Genomic DNA, 8,889 nt, shown 5'->3' with positions numbered 1-8,889 from the left:
TCAGCAAAACAGGTTGGTAACTCAAAGAATTTTCAAGTTACAAACAATGTAATTACCAACTCTGGATTAGCAAAGCATATGAGGTTTTCTGAAAGTCCTCATCTCATTGGCATACTAAACAAATATGTGCAAATTTTGAAATAATGACCATAAAACTTCAATAAAGATAAAAATCATCTAAAATTCCCATACACACATGACTTTACTTATTCATATCACTAGCGATCAGAGGCCCAACTTATCAAGAATTGTATTTCTCCACATAATAGAAGACAGGAAAACAATGAATAGACTGCAAGCATCTCTTTGTCTTTCTTCATCCCATCAGCATATCTGGTCACCAATAGGCTTATTCCAAAGTCAACACCAACCCCACACATCTGCTCAAAGGAGCTTTACTCTTTCCTACAGCTGACTATGGTAAGCCGGCATGTATTAGAACATTTTGTTTCCTAAGAGCAACAGGAAAAACTGGATAAAATGCAAACAAATAATGTTTATTAGATATACTGACAGCTTCTGAGGCACACAAGACATGAGAGGCCAGGATCTCAGCTAGGAGGAGAGCTCAAGAACCTGCAAAATCTTGATTATCTATGTGTAAGAATGTGAATTAAACTACAGTGTATCTACAGCAGTCACAGAAGCCCCCAGGATGAAGCCACAGCACAGAGACTGAAAGGCTAAAACTAGACATGAGCTATGAAAGCAGCTGTGTCCTTGAGAAACTTGGTAGACAGAGTGAGGCTGGCATCCTGTACTTAGGAATGGTTGAGCAGAAGAGAACTATGAAGTTCAATAGAGCTTCTAGCAGACCTGTAGCTCTGTGAAGCAAAACTGGAATTCCCAATTTTCCAGATAACAGGTTCCTGACTATGACCCCAAGACCTCAGTATCACATCTATGCGTCTACTCAGGAGCTACAACTATGTGTGAGAAAGAAGCTAAGGGATAGAGCCAGACCTATAAAATTTTAAAACACAGATTTGAGCAGGATCAACTGATAACCAAATTGTAGTAATGTGTAATCTTTCACTGTCTGCTCATGCACAAAGCTCATCCTCTGGAAAGAAAATTGCTCAACCCGGAACCTTTCACAATTTTCATTTTGCAAAGGTAATCATGCCATCAAAAAAGTAACTGTGCAGTCTATGGATGTGGATGAACAGGAAGCAGGTCATGGAGATAAACCCACAGTTATCACAGATACAATGGTTGTCAGTCAAGTGTATCAAGACAACTGACTGATTGATAAGCTCAGAAAGACAGATGACAAATTGAAGCATTTCACTACAGAACCAAAAAAAAAAAAATCTGAGAACAAAATGGACAATTTGGAATTGACACATTATCTAAAAATGGAAAGATGCTTACTGCAAAATAACCAAGGCAAATAGAGAGAGAGAGAGAGAGAGAGAGAGAGAGAGAGAGAGAGAGAGAGAGAGAGAGAGAAGATTGCTATGAGTTTTCAAAAAAAAAGTGGACACCATAATTAGAAGCTCTACAGACTTTTAAGGAGGAAAATTACAAAGACCTGGATATATCATAGCAAAATATCTGAAAACCAAATACCAAAAGTGCAAACAGAAAAAAGATGGCACTGACTTTGAGGAGAAAACCAGTAAAAGGAGCACTGATGTGAACTATACAGAAGCTGTAACACGACAATGTCCTTGAAGTGCCAGAAGAAACACCTGGCAACTTAAAACTCTATGCTGAATGAAAATGTCCTTCAAAGGGGAAAGTTTAAAGAGAATGATTTCAAATTCAACAAATGCAGAAAGAAGTGCTGATGAACACCTGCACCAATGAATTAATTAAGGGGAGTTCTAGAACAGGAGCAGGTAAAAGAGGGACTCCAAAGATGAGAGAGTGGAAAGGGGAAAGTCTGTGTTCACACAAAGGAGATTTGCCCTTTCTCTGTCCACTACCCTTTCACTTTCACTAAGTGATGTGTAGACTTTGGGTGGTTTGTAGGCTTCTCACTGTCCTTGGAACTATTGCTGAACTACAACTGCAAACATTGTCCAGAAAGAGTGAAGCTCAAGCAATGGCAACTCTAACTAGCATGTGTAATGTAGAATATCTACTTTACAAACACTTTTTTTTTTTTACATAAGTGAATTCTGTGTTAAGTCAGGACATGCTCACAATTGCTGTTGGGTGGGTGACAACCTGAAACATTCTATCTTTTAAATGCAGTAATACCCATCCTTAAAATCCCACACTATGCTAGCCTCTTCCTTGAGTCTTGCCTTATTGATATGGTTTGCATCTTAACCATCTCCTGTGATGAAATGTTATTAACATCTATTTGTTCTATTTTTTAATGAAAAGGAAAAGTTGGGTTCATTTTACAATTTTCATAATATTTGTTTTTTGTTGATATTCACTCCTCACTTTACTTCTCTTTCTTAACACCCTTCTACTGCTCCCTTTCTTTCCTCAGTAGGGTTCTCTTACATTGGATTGACACACACTTTATTATCTTCTTTAATCATAATTCTCACATTTATCTCTGCAGCCTCCTTTCCAACTTCATAACTATACACATGTACACATATATAAAAATAAAATCTAGGAACTGTTTAAAAGAAATTCATATTTTCCTTTATGAGTCATTGCTTAAAACAATAGTTTGTTTTGGTTCCATACACTTTCCCAGAAATATGATTTTATTTTTCTTTACAACTGAATAAAATTTCATTTTGTATGTGCCATATTTTCTTTATCCATTCATCTGTTGATGGACATTAAGACAGGTTGTATCTCAACTACTGTGAATAGCAGAGAAGTGAACATGGATGTGAAAATATCTCTGAGTATGTTGATATAGAGTCTTTTTATTTTTATGTATATGAGAAACTTACTGACATGTATTATATGGACTTCTTGGATGCCTAGAGCCTGTAGAGACCAGAAGGTGCATTATCTCCTGAAACTGGAATTATAGATTATTGTTGGATTCCATGTTGGTGCTGGGACTAGAACTCAGGTCCTGTGGAAGATTAGCCAGTTCTCTTACCTGCTCATCCATATCTCCAGCTCAGACTTAGAATATTTTCATTGTATGATCAGAAACAGCATGGTTTGGTCATCTCATAGCTCTATCTTTAGTTTTTGCCATTTCCACAGTAGCAGAACCACTCCCATGCATGTGTTCTTCTTTCTATACATCCTCACCAGCATACCTTGCAGTTGTTTTCTTGTTTTGTGTTTTTCTGAAAGGTGAGATGGAGTTAAATATACTTTTGATTTGTATTCCTGTGATGGTTAAGGATACCAGAATTTTTTAAAAAAAAACTATTGATATATAATAAAAATTTATTTAAGTATTGAATGGCTCTTACTTCCTTATTGGAGGAAAGAAATTTCCCAAGACTTGCACAGAAGAGCTTCCTCAGTCTTCAGGGGCATCTGTCACTGTTTTCCTGGTCCTCTTTGTCTAAGCCATGCACTTTTTCTCATAGGGTCGGTTCCAACTGCTGGTTACTGACCTAGAGTCTTTCCTCCTTGGGTTAATGCTTCCTTCTTCTCTGGAAGGCTCAGATTTGGTTTTTAGAGATAAAATGTTTCAGTTTCCTCAGCAAATCAGTTTTCTACTTACTTTCCCCTAAAGAAATTAGATTTGACTACTCCCTTTCCAAACCTATTATTGGTAAGCACTGGGTGTGGTTAAAGGGATGGTGAGAGATGCTGCAGCTGAAGAAGTGCCCACAGAGTTCTAGCTCCCTGATGATGAACTTCCCTTAGGTTTCCAACCCTTAGGCCATAAAGATCAAAAGAACCATGAAAGAAGGAACTTTTTTCACTTGATTTGTTCTGGCAGCCTCCTTGGAAGTACACGTATCTCTGCAGTAGTCTTTGATATTGACTGATAACAAGATTTGTACCAAGAAAGTTGATATTTGCAAAAAGATTGAGTTCTACCATGTTTTCATTTAACTGTTCTTTTCATTGTCCAGACATTACTAGATAGTGGGAAATTATGTTGGAGTAATACAAAATAAGTCCGGCTGTAGCTCAGAATACAACTTTTGTTCCTAATATGGAACAAGATGTATCAATTACACATCTTTTGGTATACCAATTTTTTTCTCTGATAAAACAAAATCTCAAGTGAAGTAGATTTTACCTTAGGAGATATCACATCTCTGTTTCCAACTAATCTGTCTCAGGGTTCTGACCTCTAGCCTGCAGGAAACTTCACAAAATTGGAAGCCTCATACCATGGAACTGGTACTGAATGGCCTGGTCTTGCTAATGTGAGGTTGAATGCACATCAGAAGACTTACAAGCACTTTAAAGGTAACAAGATTAGTTGAAGATCCCATAAAAATACAGGTACATGATACCATGATGATATTTATAGGAAGTGAGAATATAATGCTTATTCAAAATCATAGTAAGAAATAGGTGAACGTAATTTTCCTCTTTTGGATTCTGAAGGCAAGACATATGTGAGGACATTGTCCTCAGTTGCCTAGGTGACAGGTTAACATTCTGAGGGCCTTTGAAGCTGATTCAGATTATAGTGGATACTGTCTTGCCATGTAGACTTAAGAATCTAGTTAGAGTCCAAGGAGGGGACAGAAGGTAGGGAGAGGGGATGGGGAAAGAGGGAGATATTCAAGTTGAATGAGTGTAGAATGAATTCTAATTGGTCTTAATAATAAAAACCTGGAGTCAGATATCAAGGGTAAAAGCTGAAATTTCAGAGAAGCAGAGTAGCCAGTCACTAGAAAGAGTTCTTACCTCTACCGAATCCTCAGCCTGAAAGAGAGTTGAACTCTTGTCTCCTCCCACATTATAGTCCTCTCTCTGCCCCGCCATATCACTTCCTGTCTCCACCTCCCTAGTGCTGAGATTAGAGGCATAAGATCCCAAGTTCTGGGATTAAAGGTGTGTGCCACCACGGCCTGACTCTGTTTCTCTTTTAGACAGGATCAATCTTGTGTAGCCCAGGGTGGCCTTGAATTCACAGAGATCTATCTGCCTCTGCCCCCCAAGTGCTGGGATTAAAGATGTGTGCCACCACTGTCTGGCCTCTATGGCTAACTAGTGGTTTAGCTCCACACTCTGTCTTCAAGCAAGCTTTATTTGTTAGATCACAAACAAAACATCACCATAAATGAGTAGGGAGGTGGGGAGGATCTGAATCTAGGAGGAGTTGACAGAGGGGAAAACATCATTGAAATAAATTGTATATAAATATTTAATTGAGCCAAGTGGTGGTCATGCCCTCCTTTAATCCCAGCACTCAGGAGGCAGAGCCAGGTGGATCTCTGTGAGTATATATATATATATATATATATATATATATATATATATATATATATAAACATTTGGAAGAAATATAAAATAAGAAATAACTGGCAAATAAGAATACTGGATCAAGTCAGTAGACACAACAAGGTGTAGCATCTCAGGCCCATGAAAAAAGAGAATGCAGCCTTCTAGGAATGTCATTCAGACCAATTAATAATTAATAAATTATAATTAACAAATGGGTTCTGATGGAGAGTATTTACTTACTACTGATTGGTATTAGTATTAGTTAGTATTAACTGATTAATATCTGATTACAGATACTAAATTCTATCCTGAAATGGGTGCTTTCCCATGTATTAAACAATAATTTTGGCTATGCAATATCATTCCATCAATAAGAGAAAGTCACAAACCGAAGAGACTTTACATTTTCAAGGGGACTGCAGGAGCAGATGCTCAGGTACCCTGATACTTAGTTAGTTTTCACCTCCTTTTCACTGCTTCCTCTGGCCCTCAGAAAAACCCCAGAGACAGGCCTGCAATAAAAAAAAAAGACTTTAGTACATAAAGAGTTCTATATGACAGAAGGCAGTGAGGAGAACTCTTTCTGTCTCCCTTGCAGGTCCAATTAGCATGGATGGAAATATGACTAGAGATATGAATCTATACCCATTCCAAAACTTTCCACAAATGTTCGGTTTGGGATCCCAATAAAAATGGAGTAAAGATGATTTACAGATTAATTATTAAGAGTTCAGAGAGAAAATTACCTTGCTCACACTTAGAGAGTCATAACAAAGTGGGAGAGATTTATTGTGTTATTGATTACCATGGGATATTCAGGTGTTCCCAAAGGTTGAGTAGACAGAATGACCCTTCCTGTGAATGCAATCCAGCTTTTTTGCCCTCCTACCTACTCTACTTGCAATGGACCCAACCTAAGCACACACAGAAGAAAGAAAGAAAATTCTTTATAAATCAAGAAGACCCTCTTACATCACTGAGTACCTGCTTCAATCAGTGCCAAGCACCTAAGCCCCTCACTGGACCTTATGGAACATTTGTTTTCAAGGGAACCATCCCAGTCACTTTCCTATAGTATTTGAATCAGTGATATACCTTTAATGTGATTGATATATATATATATATATATATATATATATATATATATATATATGTGTGTGTGTGTGTGTGTGTGTGTGTGTGTGTGTGTGTGTGTGTGTGTGTGTGTGTGTATTCAGTGAGGCTTTTCTTTTCTGGTTTAAAATTTTTATGCAGATCCCACCACCCACAGATTAAGAAAAGCCTTCACACCACAACTTAGAAATGACAAATGTTGCAATAGAGTGACTTGTTTTAATGTGACAGTGTGGCAGTGATGAACTAATCCCCTAACATTCTTTTGATTGTGTCAAATATACCTCTCCTAGATGTACTTGGATAATGTAAATAATGAAATGACCAATGAAAATTTGCCTTCAGAAAGCAATATGTGGCTTGAGTGAAGGATCAATATGGTACCTTTCTGTCAGAACTGAAATTCGTAAGCTTGGAAATGAAGGGGCAAAAATGAGATTACCACTACCTGCTCCACACCTAAGGTAATAAACACCATCCATCGGGTTGTGCTTCTGTCCCATAAACTTGCTCTATAGTGTTTTAAGTTTCTTGGTACCCAGAATGCTATTAATAATGAACATCGGAAGAGTTCCTTGGAGCTGGAAGGTGAACTCACTACCTGGTCATATGGGGCTTCTCATGTCATTAATTCAAGAGATGTAGAAGAGGTTACTGACTGTCCAATTAGACTATGAAAGTGAAACAAGGTCGGTACATGATGAAGTCAGGAAATATTGTGTCTGCAACCCAGGGGAATCCCTTAGAACCTCCAAGAAGCTCAAAATCAAATAAAAATGTCATAGAAGGCCATAGCAATCCAATATAGGTGTGGCGCTGAGCACTGTGGATGCCCTTCAGAAGAAAGATCTGAGTCACCTTAAAAGGTAAAACGCTTCCACGAGTGAAGATTGGAGGTGAAAGCAAAGAAAATCTGGAGCAGGGAGCAGAAGAAGGAAGTTCAGGACACCACCAGTGCCCTTGACATAAGATACAAAGTCAACAGCTAACGCAGGTACAGGGATAGCCTATCCCTTCTTGTTACACACACACACACACACACACACACACACACACACACACACACACGCACACACACACTCACTCACTTTCTTCTTTCTACCCATTATGTTACATAGAATGTGTCTGTTTTACTTTAATGCAACAGTTTTACTTTAATCTTGTTTTTTAATGGTGGGGAATCTTCAACATCAACCTCATTTAATTTGGAACCACCTAAGAGACATACCTCTAGATGTATCTTGAGGGTCATTCAAAGAACTGAGTATGCAAGACCCATTTGGAATGTTGGCGACCCCTTCCCTTGGTCTAGAGTCTTGAACGGGAAGCAAAAAGGTTAAGCTGAGCACAGCTTCCATCTCTGATCGCAGACACAGTGTAACCAAGCGGCTTCACCTCCCGACTACTCTACATTCTTCTCTCTACTCTCAATCCACCAGCCAATGCAAACTCCTGCTTAAGTTACTTTTTATTTTGCCAGGTATTTTATCACAGGGATGAGAAAAAAATAGCTAATATTGTGTTTTAATTATAGAATATCCAGATGGCTGAGGTAAAGAGGGATCTTACCTAAAGAGTTTTTCAGGGAAGTGGATTTTATTAAGCTGAAGCATGAGACTTCCATGGTTTTGTTCAAGATATGTGACTGTGAACAGGCAGCCTTGGTCAGTCATTGACTTCTGCTTCTGAGTTTCACAGGGGTCTCCCCAACTCTGTTCATTTAGGCCAGGGCTGTTATGGGTCTTTCCATCCAGCTTCCTGGGAGGATTAATGAGAAAGGAGACCTGGTGAGGTTAGAGGTGGAGATAAGGAAAAGAGGCGTTCCTCTGCTTTCCCTCTGTCTTCTGTGGCAATCTGGGAGGTTTCAACGGTCCTGTACTCAGCTGTGATGCACCACTTCATGGACCCAGCTCTGGCCACATGGCCTTTGCCCTGCACTCTTGCCCATCCCCCTTCTCCTCCCAGCCGCCTGATCTTGCATGTAGGAAGTTATTACTTGCTTCTTAATTCACTGCCACTGTCTTTTTTAATCAAGAAGAATGTTTTCCTCGCCTGCTGCTCAAATCTTTCCTGACTCATCCTGTCTCTCCTGGCCATCTGAGTGCCTGAATCAACAGTATGCACACAGGTCCTTGCGGCTTTGAGAGTAACCAGAAACTTCTGCTAAGAAAAGGAGGGAAGAGAAGAAAAGGAACCAGAGTGGTTTTGAGAATAGCTCTGCTCACGTCAACTGCATTTCCTTCTCTGTATGTTTTGCTTGCATTTCTCAGAGCGATTTCATCAGAACAAAGACTTTCGCTTATAATGAAATGTTTAAAATCATGGATCTCTGCCACTGATAAACATGCTAAATAGAATTTGATAAAGAATAAAAAATCAGTCCCCTGCCTCAGCAGACATCCCTTTGTTCTAGCCAGAAGGTGGAGAAAACACATCATCAGAATGCAAATTTCCCTCTTTTCCTGTCTCCAATCCCTTCTA

General features: G+C 38.9%; 1 long non-coding RNA gene across 1 annotated transcript; it reads right to left on the bottom strand.

Moving 5' to 3' along the window:
• Positions 1 to 1,426: 1,426 nt before the first annotated feature.
• Positions 1,427 to 8,160, bottom strand: LOC128112410 (uncharacterized). The gene is made up of 3 exons (XR_008218981.1): positions 7,978 to 8,160; positions 3,351 to 5,807; positions 1,427 to 3,221 (listed from the first exon to the last, which is right to left on the bottom strand). It is a non-coding gene; the product is annotated as an uncharacterized LOC128112410 (long non-coding RNA).
• Between the last annotated feature and the right edge of the window lie 729 nt (positions 8,161 to 8,889).

The sequence above is a fragment of the Peromyscus californicus genome, unplaced genomic scaffold (assembly GCF_007827085.1).
Source record: "Peromyscus californicus insignis strain IS unplaced genomic scaffold, ASM782708v3 Scaffold_17__1_contigs__length_78620276, whole genome shotgun sequence".
Lineage (NCBI taxonomy): Eukaryota > Metazoa > Chordata > Mammalia > Rodentia > Cricetidae > Peromyscus > Peromyscus californicus.
The sequence above is the reverse complement of the archived record's forward strand: the minus strand, read 5'-3'. Positions and strand labels throughout refer to the sequence as shown.